The sequence below is a fragment of the Coptis chinensis genome, chromosome 8 (genome assembly GCF_015680905.1).
Source record: "Coptis chinensis isolate HL-2020 chromosome 8, ASM1568090v1, whole genome shotgun sequence".
Classification (NCBI taxonomy): domain Eukaryota; kingdom Viridiplantae; phylum Streptophyta; class Magnoliopsida; order Ranunculales; family Ranunculaceae; genus Coptis; species Coptis chinensis.
Window position 1 is genome coordinate 65,602,698 of NC_141463.1, and position 24,578 is coordinate 65,627,275.

The 24,578-nt window shown below is 34.5% G+C and overlaps 1 long non-coding RNA gene across 36 annotated transcripts; it reads right to left on the reverse strand.

The window, feature by feature from the left end:
* Positions 1-1,468: 1,468 nt before the first annotated feature.
* On the reverse strand, positions 1,469-14,397 carry LOC147482496 (uncharacterized). 36 transcript variants are annotated; one of them, XR_015204502.1, is made up of 9 exons: positions 10,610-12,927; positions 9,718-10,318; positions 9,469-9,537; positions 8,969-9,021; positions 7,730-8,722; positions 7,469-7,531; positions 5,928-5,956; positions 2,542-4,320; positions 2,040-2,390 (listed from the first exon to the last, which is right to left on the reverse strand). It is a non-coding gene; the product is annotated as an uncharacterized LOC147482496 (long non-coding RNA). The 36 variants fall into 36 exon arrangements; XR_015204510.1 differs by lacking the exons at positions 5,928-5,956; positions 7,730-8,722; positions 8,969-9,021 and adding an exon at positions 1,469-1,886 and having other exon boundaries at positions 2,234-2,390; positions 2,542-3,549; positions 4,248-4,320; positions 10,610-12,913; XR_015204485.1 differs by lacking the exon at positions 7,730-8,722 and adding exons at positions 12,975-13,083; positions 14,347-14,397 and having other exon boundaries at positions 2,542-7,531; positions 10,610-10,684.
* Between the last annotated feature and the right edge of the window lie 10,181 nt (positions 14,398-24,578).

Below are 24,578 nucleotides of genomic sequence, written 5' to 3' on the forward strand. Positions count from 1 at the left end.
ACCTTGTTAATCCGTGCCTTGACAGACAACCCACCATTGGATCTGCCTAAAATTTGTATATGTCATTTAACTGGATATCAAGAATCTATGGATTAAATTTGAGGTCAATCCGATAATAGGTTGACCTCCATCTAAACAGAAACAAAGGACTGCACCCATCAGTTTTCTGGTGTAGTTTCTACTACGACTAGTCCCACTAATGGAAGCCTCGACAGATATCAAGCCATTGGATAAATCTAAAAATCTAATATGGAAGACTAAAATGTGTCAGGAAACTATAGATTAAATTTCATACAAATCCGAGTACGGAAAGGTCACCATCTAAGAAGAAACAAAAGACTGCACACTGCAGTTTTTCTGGTGTAGAAACACTAGGACCTGTCACACTTATGCGCACCTCGACAGAAATCCAACCGTTGGATCTGTCTAAAATTTTAATATGTCAGACTACAATGTGTCAGGAAACTATGGATTAAATTTCATACAAATCCGAGTATGGAAAGGTCACCATCTAAGAAGAAACAAAAGACTGCACACTGCAGTTTTTCTGGTGTAGAAACACTACGACGTGTCACGCTTATGCGCGCCTCGACAGAAATCCAACCGTTGGATCTGTCTAAAATTTTAATATGTCAGACTACAATGTGTCAGGAAACTATGGACTAAATTTGAGAGACATCCGTGTGCGGAAAGATCTCCATCTGAGCAGAATTAAAAGACTGCACAGACAACTTTTCTAGAATGGTGTTTACTGTTAACTGTTCATCTTCTTCACAAAACTCTATACAATTTATTAATGGCTTTATCCTCCCAATATACAATCCATATGATCACACATAACAAACAACATATCCTATTTCTATGGAAACAATAAAAGAAATAAATATAACTCACCTTATTAAGTCTACAAGATGTAAACAACTATGAATATCAATAATGCGGTGAGCCCAATACTTTGCATCCCCTTTTTCTCTTTTCTTCCTCTTCCCCTTCTTTTTATTGTAGGCTAGGGTTTTGATTTTGAATAATCATATTTTTACAGAGAAAATTCGCAGCTCTTATTTATTCCATGTTTTAAGTCTGTTTAAGTTAACCTATGGGCTTCCAATGGGTCTAAAAATACCCAAGGTCCATACCTATATGAATGGGTACATTTTAACAATGTTTTCAAGCCCAAAATGATTATAAAATACCCACATAAGTTCTAACAAACAATTCAAGTAAAAACATGAACTTTTTTTTTAAAAAAAAATCAACAATAGCTAAACAAATTCTAGAATAAGCTAGACTTCATAATATAATAGTTATTTTCAATCAATTAATTTAATTTATGTTGTTTAAAAATTGGGGTTGTTATACCCTTATAAATGAGGAAGGTAATATCAGTCTTCTGCCTACAGAGGCAGGTGTGTATCACCTGCAACAACCGCATCCACTAATCCTTTGTATAGCTCTGCTCTAGTGCTCTAAACGTTGCTCGGTTATTTTTGTACCACCATGATCTAGCTTCTTCAATACATGCATAAGTGTTGACCACATATTGTTGGTGAAGACGCAACAGTAAATCCATCTTCTCCATAAGGAAACAAAATTGAGTACTGCATAGCTATAAAATTTCTATACACTTGACTTATTCTTTGAAATCCAGTCTTTTCTCTGTACTATAATATCACGACCTTCACTACTCTCTGAGCCGTCTCTAACCATAATGGCAGCAACCTCAGAATTAGTTGGCAAGTCATATTGTCTATCTTGATTTTCATGACTTCCAATGATTCTCAATCTAACATTTAGTAATTCATCATCACGGAACCTGTCTCTCGCCATTTGAAAAGCCTTTGTTAAACAATTGTTATCGTCAAACATCTTTATAAGTCCTTCAACAACTACATGATCAAGATTTCCATCAGTGTCTTCTCTATTTACAACGTTCATTCTATGTTGCATCTCATTTTCTGTATCATAAATATATAATTGTGCAAACTTTGGTTTATGGCCTTCACTTGGTAGTAATGTACCAATCCTATGGTAATTCTGTATTTTGATTCGAAAGGCGTAAGGACCACCACTATCATTTATTTTTCTATCGACCTTGCCACATATCGAAGTAAAAGCGAAAATGAGGTTGTAAGAACGAATGTTTTTTCCTGAAACGCATTGCCCTTACACCACTATTGTAATCTAAAAGTTCAGCCAGATACTGTGGTGGATGCTTCAATAAGAACAGTTTTACCTTTCTAGATTGACAACAAACCGATAATTCAGGATGACGTGGTGTTTTTTATTTTTGGTTCTTTCTGCATTCCAAACAATCGCGCCACAATGAGAACATACTTCACTGGGTGCGCCCATATTCAAAACTTCTGTCGATCTTATTCTTGCAGACACATCTATAATAAAAAGAATATAGTTGGATAAAACAAACTTAATTTTTTAGAGCTAGTCAGAAAACAGTTTGAGTTTAACTTTAAATAAGCATAATACAGAAATTAAATATCACTAAGTTATAGTAAAATAGAACTGAAAAACTGTTATGCTTACTTGCTGCTGTTTTATTACATAGAAGCTGATCATCGTGAACTAAAGTTGAAGTGGTCCTTGTTGTACTTGCACCATCTATATGAACATTTGTATGGGAATAGATGTGAACTTGTGTTGTACAACTACCTATTCTTTGCCTTATTTGTTGGCGCAGATTCGAAAAGTGAGGACTCATAGCATCCACATGCCTTTTTTTGTTGCAACTTTCATTTTCGCTCAATCTTTTTGATGCAGATGCTAGTTGTTCTTTGGTTAAGACCATTATGCTTCTGGACGGACAACACACGACAAAAGAATTTGTAAGAAAAAGGAAAATATTAATTTTTCAAATGAAATTAAGATAAACTTATTCGAATAATTAAATGTCACGATGAAAGGAATTAGTAACTCAATAAGGAGAACAGTATGAAAAGTACCTATTCTGTTGGTTAGGCGATGCTAGATCTGTTGTATAATCACATTAATGAATGAAAGAGACAGCAATGAACGATAAGGAATGAAAGAGAAGATAAGGAATGAAAGAATACGTGGTTTTGGAACGAACATAACAATGATACAGTTGCATACTATCAATATGCATACCCATATAGCAGAGCTCGGAGTTTGCTCTTCAGACGATCATATATGAAATATATGGTTGTCAAAAGAGATATTAACACCCGCAGAATCGGTCCATCATCTGTCGGAAAGAGTACGTTATGCATAGCAAGTACTGCAAAGACGGCAGCCACGAAGTTGGTGGAAGGAGTTTGAAATCTACTTGTGACAACCAGCACAACCCGTGACTGAGTTATATCCCTCACATTTTTCTTGCTGTTAAGTTTTGGTCTCCTCCTTTCATGAAACTTCGCATAATTATCTTGTCATCTTGGCGATTCTATAGCATCGACACCGGGATTGTATCCTCGCATATTTGTTAATCAGAAAGTTCTTTGCTTTGCTTGTATTTCATCCTCAGAAGTTTCACCGCTGATTCCAAGCCTTTTGTATGAGTCTCTTATATTGATTCTGGGGAAAATATATGTACAAAGAAGAATAAGCAGGTGAAGTTCAAATTTTGAAGTTGATGATGTCCAGCCTCTATTTTAATTATCAGGTGGTCCAAGAAAGTATAACCTAAGTCCAAAATATATTGTGACAATACACATGGACTTCAATCTTTGGTATGACATGAAATTAAATATATATTACAAACAATTAAAATGTGCCTTGAGTCTCCAAAATGGATTTGCTGAATCCAACACCTTGTAAATATGGTTTAATCACCCACAAGCAGACCAGTCACTATCAACGTAAATATGGTTTAATCACCCTATAGTCTAACACACGGCTCTAGTGGAGGTCTATAGTGGTGACTACAGTAACCTAATGAAACTTTTGCATATCTTGCTCTATAGAGGACCATTACTCTATTCAAACCTATGCATAACTCATATGAATCACCTAGTGCCTGCTTGTTTAGCATGTACAACATTCACATCCCTCAGTAGTCAGTATCCTAGAGAGAAGTGGCACAAACAATCAACTATATTTCCTATAGTAAATGTGTTACGACATTATTTTAATAAGGTGAATCATTATTACAATTAAGGGGGGAAACATGGTACAGTTGCTAGGTGTCTTTGTTGCATACAAATTATAAGATGATCCTTTGGAAAATAACAGAAGTCATAAAAGTATTGAAAGAAAAGGGTACCAACAAATACATGCGAGTATGTTGTCCTCACTGAGACCTAGAATTCATAGTTCACGTCCTGCATGAGCTCTCCAGAGAAAGCTCTTCCTTGTTTAAAAAAGAATAGAAAACCAAATATAAAAATGATACACCAATGACCAGCAAGATCACAAATTCTTCATCATAAAAGAAAATAAAAAGTAAGAGCACAATTTAACGTATGTAGATTGTATATATAATGTTAAAAGAAGGATTTAAACTGAACTGAATGCAAATGCTTTTTTCGCAAACACTTGTGAGCTTCTTCTATTGACTTTAGATTAGAGAAAGAGAGAAATTACAGAAAGCAAAGAATGTTTTAAAGTGGTTGCTAAAATCATATAGTCAATATTCGTAGCTACAATCAGGTCTTATTTTAGTTCCAATTACAAACAATAATAATTAGAATTTGAAATAAGAAAGAAGAAGTGAACAACGTACCATGGAGATCTTTGTTGGAGTAATCGAAAAAAGAAAATATTTATTTCTTCAATAACCAAAAATGGAGATATTAGGGAGTATGAAGAGCGGGGAGATGTTGGGGTTTTCTTCCCTTTGCACTCTCTCTCTCTAGTCTTTTCGTTTTTCTTGGGGAACGTCTAATTTATGTTTTCCTTAAACATTAAAAAGATTAGACATACCTCAACCCGTATCAGCCAAGACTTAAAGTGCTACATAGAAGGTGCCCAAGGCCTCTTTGTAGCACACTAACTACGAACAATTATGAATAATAATAGTTACAAATAAATAAATCGAATAATGTAAACCTTTAGAATCATTATTTGATTTCAAACTCCATACTTCAATCGATGCTTATTTTTGGGCAAGCTACTCTAAAAATAGCTTGATGTACTGCTTGTCTCAAGCCAGTCTAGTGATTCCACAAAATATGAATTAGTGGAAATGAATAACAAAGAAAAAACTAATGAATTTTCATGCCAAGTACCTTGACTATGATATTAGCACCATACCTCATCTACAGTTTTGAATATGTCTAGTAATATGTAGTTCAATTCAATTATCCCAATACAATTGGTGATAGCCTGTAGCCTATTATCAAGTCTACAAACTAACTAAAACTTGTTGGTGGAGTAAATAGCATTCAAGAAAGGTATTCTAAAAAGTGAGTTATGGGGTGGCTTGACAAATTGAACTGGAATTCTAAAAATAACTTGGAGTTGCAGACTGCGAAACAACACACCTAGAGCTATATCCTGTAAATGCCTGAGCACAACAAATGAAATGTTCAACTTTTCTAAACTTAGCAGTAACATCACTTACTATGTAATGTACATACACCTCAATAATACCTCATTTCTCCAATTCAAACAATAATGGAAAAAATATAAATAAACCAAAATTTATAATTAGGAATTTTAAAATAAACAAATAAATTTCAAAACAAAGAGATATGATAGATGAATTGATAGTGCCATGTCCACTAAACAATGAGTGAAGGTCTTGACCACTTGTAGGATTTCTTGATCATAACATGTATTAAGAAAAGCCTTACTGGTGTAGGGCGATCTAAAACTCACAACCAAGATAGAATACCTTTGGGGAAAATTGCCAAGAGTAAAAATAGCTTGCTAAATAATATAATAAGCTGCAGTGCTGGACACAATGTTTGTTTTTTGAAGAAAAGTTATGAATTCATAGAAACTAAACACACCTTTCGATTGAGCTTCTCGACATGGTCCTCTGAAGAAATTCACGTGTAACACCCAAATGAGGAAGTTTGAATAAAATAAAATACATCTAATTATAAGATAATCTAACTCAGATAACAACAAAGGCGACAATAACTTCGTTTTTCTTTATGTGTATCCAGTCCTGCAATACCAAAATGTTTATGGTAGTTGAGGCTCTTTTCTTTAGGATCAGTATCCTTGTTTGCAGCTCATTTAATTCCGTAAGAGGAAATCCATAAAAAATCTAACCAAAATGTTGTTGTGAACTCAAGCATGTAAGTGACAAAAAGGAATAGCTACACATAGCCTCATTAATTAAGTTTTATGTTTTCTACCAATGAGCAAAACTGCCGAAGGAAAATTCAATGAGCAAAAGTATTATAATCTTACATGAAGCATTTACTTTAGAAGCTTTTCCATTGGGCACAAATCTTACTACTTTCAAGCACAGAATAACTCTTGAACCTCTAAAAAGCTCTATAATTTATTGGTCTTCAGCAGGATAAAATTTATAGGTTAGTTATAAAATTTATTAACTATATCTCTTTCATAATTAGACAACTATAATAAAAAACTTATCTGGAGCTACTACCCTTCAAGGTGTGGGCATTATTATCAACTGTTTTGAAGTAGATCAACACACCCTATGAAAAGAAAATATTGATTCACACCCTCTCAAGTTGATACAGTGGTTCATATGCTTGTGAAGCCGATATAGTAATAGAAATTGTTCATCACTATTTTTTTGGACAGTTTTTGAGTCTAATAGGATGTCGACTTGTTGTAGGAGGCTGAAAAATTATCAAGGCAAAGTACAAATTATACAGTCACCTTACAGGGTCCATTAAGATAAACATCACATGATCATACCAAGGTATAGGGAATGCATGTGGATGTAGCCAATCTTGGTGAATATAATGCTTACGATCTCTCTCTATTTGATTTCAAGATCAAGGTCAGTTAAGTCTTTTATCTCTACATTTAATTATGATGTTGAGATATTATGGTCACCATGGTTTAACAATTATAAGTACTAACAGCTTCATAGGAGTTGGGATCTGCAAAATAATAAGAAATGACTGTGTTTGATGCCATGCCATTTGCAAGACAAATGACACTTCCTACTTGCAAGATAAAAGTGATGCAAGCACAAAAAGACAAATCATCAAGGCTAATTAAAGAAAGCAATCAACATCTAAATATCAATCTAAAACAGTACCAATATCACTATCCAATATATAGTAACCCATTACTCCTTAGTTTGAGTATTAAAAAAATAAAGATCAAATGTATGCAAAAGTTCAAAGAAAATTAGAGAAAAAAGTATAGAGTATAGTTAGATCACTATCCAATATTGTAATCTTTGGGCTTGTTTTTGAGCTGAATTGAAAAATCAATCCATCATTGTGAAGCCCCGAATTCACATAGATATCTTATCGGAAAGCCTTGTTGGCTTACATACTTATGTTATACATGAACTCTTTATTTGTAGAATCCACAAATATTAAGTAGAAAATCTTACTCATAGTAAGTTTCTTCATCCACAATGATATCCCAGCTTGCACCTACATATTTGTGCATTTCTCTGACATAAGATAGGAAGATGAATTAGTCTTGAATCCAGTACAGTTGGATATAGTTAATACATGAGCACAAAAGTGTTGCATGAGAATTGATCGAGGAATATGGAGCTAATATAAATGGACTTAATGAAAAATCCAAGTGTTAATAATTAAATGTGGTAGAATCATGAAACGAATTCTTCATAGTTTGAGTTTCATACCGTTGCCAAAGTGCTTTTCTAACACACAAAGACAAAGTCCTTGTGTAATTGACACTCACACTGTTTGGGAAACCAAAAATATTAAATGGCATTTTTTTGTTCTTATATGTGAAACCATAAACCAAACTAACTAATCTGCTATCTGTAAACATTGTAAGTTGAACGGAAGAAACTATTGTTCATTAAGTTAACATTGTTCTGATATATGAACGCTTGAAGCTCCTGATATTTTTCATTTGTTAGTAAATTTGTTTAAAACCAAAAGAAAATGGTAGCAAATGCCTTTTTCCTCTCAATTAACCTTGAAAGAAAAATCTAAGATATACGACTATTTGCTATTGAGGTAACCACACTTAATTTGATATGTTTTTTAAATGAATTTTTGTGTTTTAAATGCATCATTCCCATAATAGAACTACATATTTACCCAATATATTCTCCAAATATAGTATTTAAGAGTCTTCCAAGACTACCTATTTACCATCTGCTAGCCCCAGCTTGCACATACCTATGCCAAAGTTAAGATACACAATGCTAACCACCATTCCTGAGCCAAAACTATCTTCAAGTAATGGTGGATAAAACATCAATGACAAAGTTTAAGTGCTCCATATAACCAAATTCAGATCCACAAAATCCCAAAAGTCAAGAGGCCCTTGTCATTGTGTTGTTATACTCGCTTGTATAAACCAAGAGGTCTCATAGACACTTTATCAAACAGGTTTTTTGGGTACTCAACAAATGAAATCATAAGTTAAGGTCTAAAATGTGAACTACTTAACTACTTAACTATTTTTACTAATATGTTCTATTACTCATTTAGAAAAACCAACTGGATGGGTACATTCATTTTTCACCAAACACAATTTGAATGAGCAAAACAAATTAAATGAGCAGAGAATAACTTAAAGAGTTTGAAGAAAAAACTTATAGAGTTACAACTTGCCATGAAATTTGAGTTCGTTCTTTAAATTTTGGAAACATTCGCAATGCCTGTTTGAAATTGGGAATTGAAAGTTCAAACTAATAAGAACTAAGTAAAGAACCAACCTTTGGATATCAAGAAATTCACATATTCGAACAAACTCGAAGAATAAAGAACACCCACTGACCATAAGGAGAATGGATATAGAAGATGGTGTTAAATATGTTAAGTTAAGTGCATCATTACTTGGAAAGGTTCATGACAAGTAGAAGCAAACGAATGAAGATATATACAAAGGACTTGAAGAAACTAACCTTTCAGCCAAATAAAGGAGTTATATGCTTCTTCCTCATGTTGACGTTCTTCTCTAAATTAGATTCAAAGAGTTGGAGTTATAGGTTTTGGACCAAAATTGCAAACCCAAAATTGCAGTAATGAACTAATAAGAGTATCAATAATTTTAATTTCTTTCAAGAGGAAAAAAAGAAAGAAAGAGAGAGATGCAGGGAGAGGTTAATGTTTCTTTCCAATCTACACCCCAATATATGTTTTTTTACAATGGAAATATGTACTGATGGAAAAAATATTGAGTATTGCATTTCCATAATGCTAAAGAAAAATGTAATAGTGCTAATTATATTCTCATAGAGGAAATAAAACAACATTAACATTGGACTGGATTGAAGGAAAAACCTAATGATAAAATGCTCCATAAACACCATTAGAAAAATTGAGAATGAGTGATAATCTTTAGAGGCATTTCATCAAACAATATGTGACTAAAAAAAACCAAACACTAATTAAAATCACATACCTTAAGAAGAGAAGATTACACATCGCCTAAAAATCAGAGAAATGTAAGGATTCTCTTGACATTATAAACCTGAAACAACAAAGTAATAAATAAGATAATAGAACTGACCGACGGTTGAATTGAAGCATTTTTCGACTTTCCATGCAGCCCAAAGCTGTTTTTCTATCCTACGAATTGAAGAAATTAATTCAATGTTTCAATGACCAGAGTTACCAAAATTTAACTTAAACAAAAAGTTGGAAATAATACCTTTTGGTGAGAAAGGATGGAGAAAAGCGGCATTCCAATTGGTTAAAAACGTCTTGAAAGTGATAGCTTGATACGTTTCTGAATTGTTTGTTGAGGTTAAGAGACCGTAGAGGATTTTTTAATTTAAGAAACAGAGAAAAGAAGGATGTTGATCCCAAGAGATGATTTTTTTTTCATTAAGGTGTGTTTGACTTTAGCAATAACTCTTTTAGTCTTTTTTCATAATCGTACTTTAGCAATGTTAGCAATAATTCGATAGAGTGCACCACATCATTTAACCAAAAAAGCAAAAAACATACCCACAGAGTGACTAACATTGGTTACTTGAAGTCCATGGACTATTTGTATTACTACTTATAAGAAATGAACTTTCTCATATTAGCTTACCAACGTGTTCCAAGAAACGACATTTAGTGATAATAAGGATGGGTTGCTTCTTTGTAAGCATACATGAGAACATGTAAACGGATGCTCGCTCAGTTTCATTCACAATTCGAGCTCAAATTTGGTATTGTGACCCGTCCAATGGATTTCTATGTCCAATGTGACAATGCAATAGTCTTTATGTTTCAAAGCACTAAATAGAATTTCGATAACACATCTGAAAAGAAACAAACCCGTGTGATACATTACTTGAGAACAAGTTCACAAATATAATGGAAGACAGGAAGAGAAGACATGATTTATCCCCAACCCAACAACAAAACCCAAATACACATGAACCCATTTTTAAGATCAAGAAGACCAAACCAACAAAAAAAATGTAAAAAGTACAAAAAGTTTACATTCGAAAAGAACACACAAATAAAAGATGCATATACTCGAGTCCTACATATAAGACAAATTAAATATTTAACGGGTAACACAATGCACAACTTGAAGAGTGTCATACCTGATCAGCAACTTGAGTAGATTGGAAACTAATTGAAGTTGTTGGACATAGTTTGAATTCCAATCGTTTGCCTCACTGAAAGTCAGAAACTAATTGAACCACGTGACCATACACCACATGTGAAACACGACACAATGAAGTTGCAGGCCAAGTATATATATTTTATCTGTTCTGAAGTCCCATGGCAACTTTAAGAAATAAAATAACATGTTAAATAGATTTTCATATTAGCTTCGCATCATTGTTGGATGATATGGCAGATGCTTCTAGCAATGTATGCAAGTGAAGTCCTATTTGCTTCCTATATAATGTCACGTACAGTCTACTGCTCTTGCTAAAAGCCTTCTCAATCAAAGGACAAGATAATGCTAGCAAAACTACTCCACGTAATGTGAAGAAGAACCCAAGCAAGTACTTCTCTATTGCCATCTAACATCCCGATGTTAAAAGTTCAAGTTGTGCATAGACCAACTGCACACAATCACTGCCAAGTATATTGGACTAAGATCCTCTAATTACAAAGTAAATACAAAAAAACAATTTGTTTTTTGATGTTTACATGATCTGACCTACACTATTTGGAAGTATCTTATAAGAACTGTTAAAATACGAATCCCCTAAGGCCTGATTTGACATATTGACCGGAAAAACTTCAAACTTATATAATATGCTTTGCTCAAGCTTATGTGCTGGAAAGCAATATGTAAGTGTGGCGCTATTGCTTCACTTACCCCTTGGTCTCTTCAAAGGTGTTCCGTTAGAAAATAATATATATAAGATTCACCTAAAACAATGCTAGTGTAGAAAATGTGGTAGCTTCTATCTGCAATGTCCACACTTCTAATTTAAATCTTAATTGGTGTTCCTTGGAATACTACCATCAAGATGTGTCCTTCGATAAGTAAAACTAATTTAATATCCTCATCATAATGATCTGTATGTGCATTTATACTAAGATCTCTAAGTAGATTACATTGTCTAATCAATCTCCCGAGGAACCGAGCCCACCAACATAAGATTACTTAAATCCAATTTCAACAACAGCTACAATCTCCAAATCTCTTTAGGAATCTCCAAGGGCAGAAAAGCCAAATACGAATTCCAACTACAAAATTTAACAGCTCTAACACCTTTGGATGTATAGTGCCATATCATATTGATGCCTTGATGGGGACATTAAAAAGGAGCAATCACCAGACAAAACACAAAGGCCTTAACTATGTGCACCATCATTTAGGAACTATGGACAATGAATGCACAATACTAAGGAACAAATCATTCTCGTATCATCACAACACTAATAAAGCTTAATAACCATGCATAAACCTTAACATTGAACGACGACTGTTACTCATAAGCTTAACAATTGTCATAAAGGTCCACATAAAGATTTCTCTATTTCGGTTTAATCAAAACACCATTGTCAGCTTAGGACCAAGGGGTAACACTAAAGCTTGTAACCAAGGTGTTTAAATTTCCACTACATGTTATTATACCTCGATCAATTCATAGTACCACAATGATAAAGAAGTTGTAGATCAGTTTCCTTTATCTCCAAAAGTGAACCATAGGCATAAAAAACTTTATTTTTCCAGCGTAAAGGTGGTACAATCACCATCATTATATCACTGCCTCCAACCTATAAAACTCTAGGGCCATGAAGTGTTACATGAAGTGATAGAGCTAACAAATTAAATCAATTCGAACAAAGTAATCCCAAAGTTTGGTAAACTTGAATATGAGGCACATGAAAAATGATTAACAGTAAACACTACATCTATCATTTTTTAATAAAAATATGGAATTAGCTTAGGCTGTAGACCTCATGTTTCTAATAGTTTTAAGATCTCATTGTACATAAAGAACCAGATGAACCATATATAGAGGCGTATCAGAATACCAATGCTAACAACTATAGATTGTAAACACGATCAATGAACATAATATAGATTGTATCCTTGCGTGTCTCTTCTTCAAAACTCAGTAGTGGTTCACAAACTATATATTCTCTTAATTTATCACAGAAATTTATACAGTCAAGCCATTCTGGGTAAATTTAGTGAAATAAATGCATGTTTATATTTACTAATTTACACCAAATGTTTTAGAAAAATTCCTAAAATTTATATTCAGAGAGAGAGGAAAAATGTTCTTTTTCTTCAAATAAAAAGTTCCTGACCGCCAACACCTATCCTTAACTAAAGTATGTTTGAATGCATGAGCACTTGAGATCATGTTAAAGTAATTCAATGCACATCTTTTTTCTTAAACAGAAAAGGATATCAAAGTTTAATGTAAGATTAACACCATTTCTGATTAAGCCTACTAATATAAAAAACAGTTTGAATGACATCATCATGCATACCTTATAGATCGAGATTGGATGTGCATGCTTTGAACATGCTTTCGAGAGAGAGAAGATAATAACGAAGACGGCTAGGAAACTAACCGTAGAAATGGCTTGGAACAATTGCCTTCACCAATTAAAACTTGATGAGCCAAACAGCCAAGCGGAAAGGCAATACAGTCATAATTTATTTCATATATTGATAACAACAGAACATTACGTAGATACAATGTTAGACACCAAAATCGTTCCAAAAATATTGGCATTAGGCATTATATAGTACACTATTCAAATAGCATATACAAAAGAAAAAACAAATCAAAATAGTATGTATGTGCCTTCCTACAATTAACACAATGCATACTTGCTCGGGTGAGTAGCAAGATCAAAGAAAAAAAGTGAGCTTAGAATTTCAAATTGCCTGTTAACGGTTCCTGGATCATGGTTTTGTATATGGACTTTTTCGCATGTGCTTGAATTATTTTCTCGTACTCTCATAGACCAACCTCAATAGTTAACCTAAGGTCTACTTCTCCATGCAACTAAGGCTAAAGCCATCAAGGGTCTTCAAGACAATGAGCCAAGGTTCTAAGTATAAATCATTCACGTACATGAAACCAAATAACACCAGTTTTGATTTTTGAATACGTTTATAGCAATCAACTTCCAATCTTATCATTCAGGAGGTACTCTTACATATGTATTGTTGCTTTAGGCTAACTAAAGTACTAAACCACTCTAACACACAAAAGCAAGTGGAGGTGTTTAAGTTTGAACTGTACAACTCAAAAGTGGTTACATATCAAAGAAGCAAAAGGACTATCTAATGCAACAATTCAATATCAAATCTCACCAGACAAATCTTAACATCCATTGCACAACCTCCCATAGTCGTCTAAACAAAATTTATAATATGAGTCTCTCCGTCCCCATTGTAGCAAACAAAAGGAAGATAAGAGTTCAATCTGTTAATTCCAAGTCTTGAATTGAATCAACTTTAAACTATACATATCTACAAAAAATGAAAAATTATTTCGATTACATTTTTGCAATTGTTCCTTCAGCAAAACGTGTGCTAGAACAACACTACCAAGATTCAAAAAAAAAAAAAAAAAAAAAAACAAAACAAAACAAAAAAAAAAAAAAAAAAAAAAATAATAAAAAAAAAAACAAACAAACAAACAAAGATTTCAATTAATAATTATCGTGAAAATATCTAAGAAAAAACGCTTCATTACATCTTAAATTGTTTCAACATAAATACAAAAATCATACGCCTGGAATGAAGACAAACTCCAAACAAATTGAGAAGTATTGATTTGATACCAAGGACTTCAAGAAATTATAGGGGGAGATATTGAGAATAGTAATTTTATGGTGAATCCATTACCTATGAATCGTCATCAAATGAACTCCAATCAGTATCTATAATCTAGATGAAGAAACAAAAATGTTAGCTTTTTATACAATTACAACATAAAAAGTAACCATGAAAAAAACAAACTACTTAAACAAAGGGAAAAAAAATAGAGAGAAGAGATGAGTAGGGAAAATTAGAACCTGAGTTTTCAAGCATAGAAAATTTTATATTTTTTTCTTTTTTGTTTTTCATTCTTTTTCGGTTTGCAAAAGAGTGGGAGACAAAAGTAGAGATGGAGAGGGAGCCAGAAAGAGAAATGATTTGTATTTATCGTAATTAAAGCAATCATTTATGAGTTAATAAATACTGGGCGAACAATTCAATATTTGCGTGTATTTGGTTTTTGACTTGAATTTACACAAAAGTCCTTTATGCTCTTCTTTAAACTTAAGGATATAAATGGTAGTAAAAATTGAAATGACAAAGAAGTCCTTTTTAAAGGGCATTGAATAATTTGTTTGAATATTTGATCAAGGGTATTTAGTGGTAGGAAAAAGGTTGGTCCAATTTAAATGTCCATGTTAATTATGGTGTACTCTACTAATTAAGATATATATAATGTCAATGTGTGTTTGACAAGTGGAAATATAGTCTCAACTCTCAAATTTATTTTTATTTGCTATGCTAAATTGCTCAAATGCTTATAGTAAGAATGTCAGATTTCTTTATTTTTTCAAATCATTTTAGCTTTTTACATTCAAGCATATCATCACTCAAAACAATTCAAGTTTTTCATATATGGAGATATTAGGCCTAATGAAACAGGTGAAGGCTCTTCAAGATAAAGGAACATGAACTCGAGAGAAGGCCGGTTTGTATCTTTCTGTGGCTTAAAAGAGCAGGAATAAACTTCAAAATTTGTTGGTTTTGAAACAAGCTCATATTGATTTCTTGGGTATGACTATTAAGTCCATGGAAGCTGAGAGATGAAGGTTCGAGTTGATGGTAGTTGAGTACCTCAGAGTTGTAAGGCAACTTGAATCTGCAAGATTAAAGAATGGAATGCGACAAGAAAGCATTCCAACATGGGTCGGCGGTATTGACAACCCCTCCATTAATCACATAAAAAAATACCCACGCCAAGAAGTTGCTGCGAGATCGCACAATCTACGATATCGGGTTGCCGCGAGATCCCATATCCCACGGAAAGTTGTTGTCGTGGGTCTTTTTGTTTTAAATTTTTTTTAATAGCCACCGTTAAAAAAAAAGTTAGTTGCCACGAGATGGTTGTGTTTACTAAAATTGAGTATTTGTTTGTGTTAATTATCAAAACTCTTCTTCATTAATTTGATCACAAGTTTTTCTTATAATATATGAAAATATTTGTCACAAGATAGCAAAATTATGCCTCGATTATACATTTTTTCCCATAGTTTTGGTGTTGTTCTTAGAGTGTATAAAGAAGCTATAAAAAAGAAAATGAGGTATCTATATGTCGTGTGTGTTTAATACGCAAAATTTGAAGTGAAAAAAAAACAAAAAACACAAAAAAATCCTCCACGGCAACTCCCTGCCGTGGGATATAGGATCTTGCGGCAACCCGATGCCGTGGATTGTGCGATCTCGCGACAACTGCCTACCGTAGGATATGGGATCTCGCGGCAACCTGATATCGTAGAACTATCGGGCATGTGGGGGTGTAAAAGGACATATAAGGAATAACCATTATTGTTCTACTTTTTGTCAAAAGGGTGGCAATCCCATAAAGTGGGGTGTCAATATCGCGCGGCGCCCCTTCCAACATTGTCCGTCGACAGGCTTCTATGTTGCAAGCTAGAGAAGCTGAGATTTTGACTAGTCATGAGGAGTTGCAAGGTAAGACACAAGTGATCGTGGGGCATCCAGTGATCGTGGAACTGAATGATCAAATTATGGTACTGAAAATTTTAGTAGACAAGTATCAACAAGAGAAGAAAGAATTGGCTGAGAAACTAGAATTGGCCGAAACCTCTGCTTCATATGTCTCAAAGGTTTGAAAATCTTCTTATCTCTCAAGGAATGCACCCATATTCTTTTTTTCCTTGCACTTTATGGTTTCTTATTTCCATTATTGCAGAAAGAATCAGAAGAGAATATTGGCTGTCTATGTTCATGACCAACTCATCACTAAATTAGAATTGCAAAAGGATCGTGCGATTGAGGCTGAAGAATTAGTGCATATATGATGGATCTATGCATGCTTTAGGCTTGAACTAATAAGAAATCAAGAAGAAGAACATGAACCATGAAGAGAGGAACGAGAGTATCATATTGGAAGATGAAGTGAAACGAGAAAATACAAATCACCATCACATTCTAAGATACAATTCAGATCCTTCATCAACGATGGAAGGCCATGATGAATCTCGTGCATTCATAATGACAACTGGCCATAAGAAGCCAAAGTTACTTGGCAAGCTCAGAAGATGGGTCAGAGGAAGTGAAGCCTGTAGTAGATCATGGAATGGAAAAGAACATGAACATTTATATGAAAAAATTTGGACTGTTTCACACATGGCGGCCAAGCAATTAGATGAATAGAAACGGATTAAATAAGCTACAAGATACTTGCATTCACCATTCTAAAAAGAGATTATATCCACATGATTAGTCAAGCTTAACAACACATAGGCCTCCTTACTGAAACTTCTATAAATACACTAAAAAATGGCAAAACTAAAATCCTTAATTGTCTCAATAATAAATAAAACTTCTACGTTGGAAGACCATTTCCAGGACGGAGATGGCTAGACAAGGACCACCACCTATCTTCCTTGCCAGTTCAATAGCCACTTCAACTGCTAACAGCTTAACCTTTTCCACAGCTCCAGCCCCAGGTCCACCCTTTCCTGTCTTCCATGTTGAACGCATCATCAAAGTGGATATTAGTACAGTTATTATCTGATACTCATAAGATTACTAGGAGATAAATGTTATCATCCTCATTACACTTTCTGCAATAACACCTTATATTATATTGCCATTAAATTCCATAAAATAAGGAAGACTAGAACTATTAAAATTATTTGTCTAGAAAAATCAATACATGGTTAAACCAAAGTGAATAAAATTAGTAGAAATTAAATCTAGGAAACGAGAAGCGAAGTGGTACTTAGCATGAATATTTCAACAAATTATATACATTCTTACACAATTAATGCATGTTCCCAACAAATTTCCAGAACATATCACTAACTATAAAATAAAATTTGGATCTTATAGCAACCCAAGAGACTCCCCAAGGAGATATGGTAAACTCTTTCCAAGGCCAATGAATTACAACACAAGGATAGTTCTCCTCATTGTCCTCATCCTGATATTCTAATCCGATTACGTACCAAAAATACCCAACATCATAGAGAGAGGTATTACCAAAACCACACGCAAAATAGAAAGCGAGGTTATACTCATTTGGTACATCACCGTCATAGTCACTCTCACCATTAGCTAATAGATCACTACCTGGTAAAGTCGGCAAAGAACTTGTATCATTGGAGAAGGTCAGCCCCTACATAAGCAAAAACAGAACTCAGATCAAAAACATTACATAGTCCCCGATAGCGGCGCCATTTGTTACTCACTAGGCTTTTTGCCTAAAAGTACCACTGAAAATGTATTATCAAACTCAGCTACAACTTCCAAACCCTTCACCTTAGACCACAAAAAGGTGCTCAAGTTATATGCCAACACTTCCCCTTCATCAAACATGTACCATACATTGTCAACAACAAAAAATTTTAAAGAGTTGTTTGACAAAGTTGACATACTATTTTCTACAAAATACCACATATTCGTTTTCAATTCATAAACAACTACCAGACGATAATGTGCACCTAAAACTAAGACCAAAAACACATATTCCCCATTTTTAACAAATGAACCAGAAGAAATAATAGTGTTGTCAAGGCAAGAAGGAAGTCGTGGAAGCAGTCTCCATATTTTATTTTGAGAATGATAGATTATTGATGAATGCTCATTGTGAGAATAGACAAAAATATAATCATGGTTAGGAGAAGATAGTGCAAAGGAGTCTGACATAGGTTGAACTAGTCTCAGTTCGGTACACCATTCACGATATAGGTCATTGATGTCTTTAGAAAAAACATAGGTGTGGCTGGATGTATTTTTTTTGGTTTTGAGATGTACTCAAAAACAGAAGACGTATCACCACCTACAGAATAAATTTTGGATCCCATAGAAGCCTAAGAGACTCCCCAAGGAGATATGGTAAACTTTTTGAAGGCCAATTAAATACAACACAAGGATCGTTATCCTCATTGTCCTCATCCTAATCTTCTAATCCGATTACGTACCAAAATTACCCAACATTAGAGATAGAGGTATCACCAACACCACACGCAAAACAGAAAGCGGGGTTACACTCATTTGGTACAGCATCATTATCAAACCCCGAATTTCGACAGAATTCATAAAAATAATATTTGTTCCCGACTCTCCGATTTTCGAGGTGTGATGCACTCTCCAACTCCCAAAAATCCATAATCAGTTTAAATACACTGATAATTAAAAACCAATAAAAATTTAAGATAAACAAAAGTCCTCTTCATTACCGAAATTCACAAATCTGATTAAGTTACAAATCTCCTTTCAACCCTTTTTAGTTATAATTATAACTGAAAATATAAAACAACATTATCTTCACTAAAATCTATTACACCTTAAGGGAAAACAAAACATATCCTGAATGCAACGCTAACGCAAACCACAAGCAGCAACTAACATTCTTCAACATTAATCCTGCCAAGACTTATCAACTATGTTCATTTAATGACCACACCCGATAAGCAAACATGCAAATCGGGTCAGTATTATAAACAATGCTGGTGTGAGGAGCCCTAAAATACAACTTATATTTATACATATATTTACACAATAAAGAAGGCAATTAGTTCCTCCACCGAGGTGTCTTATCTTCCAAATAATAATACAAAGGCATTTAGTTCCTCCACCGAGGCACCTTAGGTTCTAACTAAACTAATAAATAGCCAACCATATTCTATACTTACCGCATTTCATGCACAATTACAGAGTGGGTCGTCTCTGCACCAGTAATTATTTTGACCCACCCTTCTACAAAACCATATACAATCATATATTTAAAGATATATCATTAATCAATATATTACCATAATTATATTATTTAAGGCTTTCTTTGCGTGTTCTTAAAATCACGTCGTATCTATGTCTTACCTAGTTTCCCTGGCTACCACAATCGCTTCCCAACGCCGAACATGTACATCCACATGCCTCCCCTCACATAATGCACCACTCCGTGCGCAATTACCCTGAGCGGGGTGCCGCACACCAGGTAACACTCACACGGACGCCATTATATGAGTACTGCCACTATTCGGCATAAAATATCGCGCGTCTCGTTCTAATTTTGCGAAAGGAATAATCAACCCACTATTCGGCTATGCCAGAAGGGCCAATCAAATTACTTACGCCAGGAGGGCCATTCAGATTCACTAAAATGTCAGAAGAGCCAAACATATCACATACGCCCATCACTAGGGCCAAATCACATGAGTTGTGGTAGCTAGGTTCTAGGATTTTCGTTACGTAATTTATTCAGGTGTCATAATCATTTCACTATATCACGTGCATGTCAAATACATTATTGCACTAAGCCACAATATAATTAGAATTACCTCAATACATCTCATAACAACTTTCATTCTTTCACGTGCCAATATATTATTGCACTAAGCCACAATCCCGTGGGAAAATATCCACAAATATTATACTACCTCATAGTAGCATCTCACAAAAATAATAATAGGGCATTTACCTTTATTTCTCCCAAAAATATTGCATTTAATAAATATCCTAACATATGATATCATTTAACCGAACAACAATCTCAACATACCACATAACGTTACAATAGCTCCAAACATATCGCATAACATTTTTATAGGGTTTTAGGAATATTATGTCTCCTAAAATTTTCTACCTCGTCACGTGTCAAAAATACACAATATCAACGTCAAATCTTTCTTAGATAATGAGAACCAAATTTATACAAGCTTCCACAACATTTTAGCATTCGATTGGTCCATACAATTTACAATATAAAACGTAACACAATTTAAACAGTCAAAAGTCCACAATCAAAGCCCGAAACCAAAACCCACAAGTATAAATATTGAAAGACCCATTTTGATCTATATTAAGTCCTATGGACTGCCCTAAACAATATTAGAAACTGGCCCCAAACAATTAAGTGATTCGGCCCAAAGATAGCTAATTGAAAATGGCCCAAATCACTAACTAACTTAGTCCGCCCAAGACTAAAATCTAAACCCAAAAACTGAAACCGGACCAAACCAAATAGATTTCGCCCAAGGCCCACGAACCAAACAGTCGTCTCCCTCACCCCACCAGCTCCAGCGCCAGCAACCTCTTCCACCACCAGCCACCACCAGTATTCTCCTCATCAGACTTCATCCTAGCGATTGGACTCCTCCCGAAAAACCGAACCTGCCGATAACCCAATTGAAATTCCAGTACCCTTCCAAAATCGCGTTTTGACGCCATTAATGGACCTTCGAGCTTCAACAGCACCTCCCCACTCTCCAGCACTCAATCCCTCATGACAACCAACCATACCACAACAAAACAATAAGAGTTCAAACAATAATCCGGACGATTTCTTGAGACGCCATTAACGCCCTCTCAAGCTCCAACAACACACCCAAATTTCAATCCCGACGTCCCCCATAACCTAACAATCCACAATAAATCAAAAATGAGAAAACGCATATTCAATACATATATCGACCACGAAAATTATAGTAATCTTTAATCAATGGATTTCTCGCATATTATCAATAGCTTTGGACAAGTTTTCCGGAGACAGAGTTGGTTCATCAAACAATAATCAATATGGTAAACGCAGTTAACCCGAAATAACATGCCGTACTAAAATAGAACCATAACACACCAAAACAGAATCCTAATAGAGTATGTGAACAGAAACGAAATTGACAGTAACAAGAATTTTATAAAATAAAAATCCATAAAATATCTACTCACATTCATTAAAAGCTCCACGAATTCCCCTGTCCGAATCGTCGCGCTCTAACACTCTAGCAAGCGACATTTTATCTCCGCTTCCATTTTTATTTTATTTTAATCCCAAAAACCCTATTCTCTGGAAAAATTTGAATATATACCTGGGTTTAAAACCTAAGCCCAACACAGACTCGGGCCCAAAAATCAGGCCCACCTATCCCAAATCTAGTCCAACAAATTTTAAATAAATAAATTAAATTAATAAATAAATAAATACATATTTTAAATACGGGCGTTACAATCATCATAGTCACTATCACCATTAACCAATAAATCACTACCTGGTAAAGTAGGCAAAAAATTTGTATCAATGGAGAAAGTCGGCGTTTATATAAGCAAAAAGAAAACCCGTATCTATAGTCAAACATTACATAGTTTGCGGCAACGACGCCATTAGATACACACTAGGCTTTTTGCTTAAAAGTACCACTGAAAATGGACCGCTAAGTGATAAAATGTAAAACGATAGTTTTACCTACGAATAAGTAACGAAACTCAAACGTAAGTAAAACTAAAACTATTTTTACGCTTAATGTTATCAAAGTTTTCTACTCTCAATGCTATTGCAATAGAGTTGGAATAGAAGATTCATTCCACTCCTAGTTCTTTAGAATTCTAAGTTAACTACGATTATCAGTCTATCAAGTTAATGAGAGTAACTGTAACGCCCGTATTTAAAATACATATTTATTAATTAATTAATTAATTATTTATTTATTTAAAAATTTGCTGGATTGGATTTGTGATACGTGAGCCTAGTTTTTGGGCCCGAGTCTTTGTTGGGCTTGGGTTTCGAACCCAAGTATATAAACACATTGTTTTGGAGAATAGGGTTCTAAGAAAAATAAAATAATAAAAATAGAGGCAGAGCTAGAAACTCGTTTGCTAGAAGGCCGGTCGCGCGACTCGGACTATGAGGGATTCGTTGAAAAGCCACGTAAAGGTGAGTAGTTAGTTTTTCTACTTCCCCGTATACCAAATCGTTTTTTTATTTGTTCGTTCTTTTTTTCTTATCACGTTGTTATTAAACTAGTTAAATATTGGTATATTGTTTTGGGTGATTATTGAAACCGGTTTTCTATAGGAACTTCGGAAGAAGTCGTCAATGGCGTGAGTTAGAAATCGTTAGGTTACTAATCGAAATTTGCAAAATGGTCATAACCTAGGTGTTTGGGTTTGAACCAACACTTAGGAGTAGTGGGCGTGTGTGAAATATTGATGAGGGGGTGGGGAGCTTGGAACAATTTCAATGGCCGGTGTCCCAGAGAAGTATCTCTGTGATAACGGGTTAAACTGTTCTTATGTTTTGTAGGTGGTTGGATTGGTTGTAAAGTAAAGGCTGAGCCCCCAAAACCTCCTCCCCGTAAAAACACATTAATTCTTGATACCGGTGGGTTTAGTTGTTAATTTGTAATTTTCGTTGTTTGAACTTTTTCCGTGTGGGAAGGTTGTTGGGTTGATGTTTGGGTGGTGTAGTGAGATGTGGGTTGTTGAAGCCCGGAGGAGCATCAATAATCCCTTGATTTGGCTATATTCGCCATAATTATATTAGTGAGGGAGATTTAGATCGAAGTTTTATGTATTAAAGATGTTGGGTTCTTCCTTAGAGTCGAACCGATTTGAAGAAGAGAGTCGGTGGTCATTTTTGGTGGCTGGGTGGAGGAGAGAATTGGGGAAGAAGATGACACAGAGCGTGGTTGGGCCTTGAAATCCACTTGCTATTTGGGCCTAAACTTTGGTTGGTTGGGCTTAGCTTGTTTAGATGGTTGCTGGGCCGAAATTATATTTTTAAGTTGTTGGGCCCGGTTTTGTTTTAAGTGGTTGGGCCATTTTTCTATATGTTTAGTTTGGGCGAGTTTAATTTAAAGTTTTTGGGCCGGTTTCAGTTCAATTTTTGGGTTGAATCACTTAACTGTTTTGGGCCAGTTTCTAATATTGTTTGAGGCCATCCATATAATTTAAAATAGATCTACATTGGTCTTTCACCATTTAGACTTTTGGGTTTTAAAGGTTTGGGTTTGCGATTTAAGGTCCGAACCATTTCCTTAGTTCCATTGAGCCCTTGAGCCATGCACCTTTCCACCATGCCAAACCATGGCTATGACCAAACCCGTCGAACATGGAAAACATATCTTTGACTTTGACAATGACAGTTTGACTTCGACCATGATGTGTTGACTTTGACCATGACGTGTTGACTTTGACTTTGACCGTTGACCGTTGACTTTGACCTTTGGTCGTTGACTGTGGAATGTTGACTTTTTTCCCAGTTTTTCGCATATTTGATTTTATGGATCGGACTATTGTAATAATAAAATATTGTCGAACATTATATAACGTTGTTTGTCATTATCTAATTAAGATTTGACGTGAGTAGTGTGTAGTGCAATATAATATTGGCACGTAACTAGAGGAGAATTCTGATAATAAGAATTTGATATATATGTTATTACGAGTATTAAATTATATACGGACTTAGATTTATGGACTTGAGTATTGGGCTTTGATGGTGGGCTTTTGACTGTTTAATTGTGCTACGTTGTATGTTGTAAATTGTATGGACAAATCAAATGCTAAAATGCTATGGAAGCTTGTATAAATTTAGTTGTCATTATCTAATTAAGATTTGACGTTGATATTGTGACATTATATAATATGTTGGGATATATATATTGAATGCAATAGTTTTGGAGACATAAATGTATAAACACCGCATTCGTTATTTGTGAGATGCTAGTAGAGTAATTGTGAATATTTCCATATAGTAAAGCGTAGTGCAATAATGTATTAAACAACGTGAAAAGAATGAAAGTGGTTATGAGATATAATTGAGATATTTCTATATATTGTGGTTTAGTGCAATAATGTATTTGACATGCACGAAAATATAGTGAAATTTGTTATGAGTCATTAATGTATGACACTTGAATAAATTACGTAACGAAAATCCTAGAACCTAGCTACCACAACTCATGCGATTAGCCCTTCCGGCGTTTCGATGAATCTGAATGGCCTTCGGGCGATAATATGATTGGCCCTTCCGGCGTTTGATGAATCTGAATGGCCTTCGGTAAAGTAATATGATTGGCCCTTTCCGGCGCCATTTGAATCTGGCCCCGGGCATA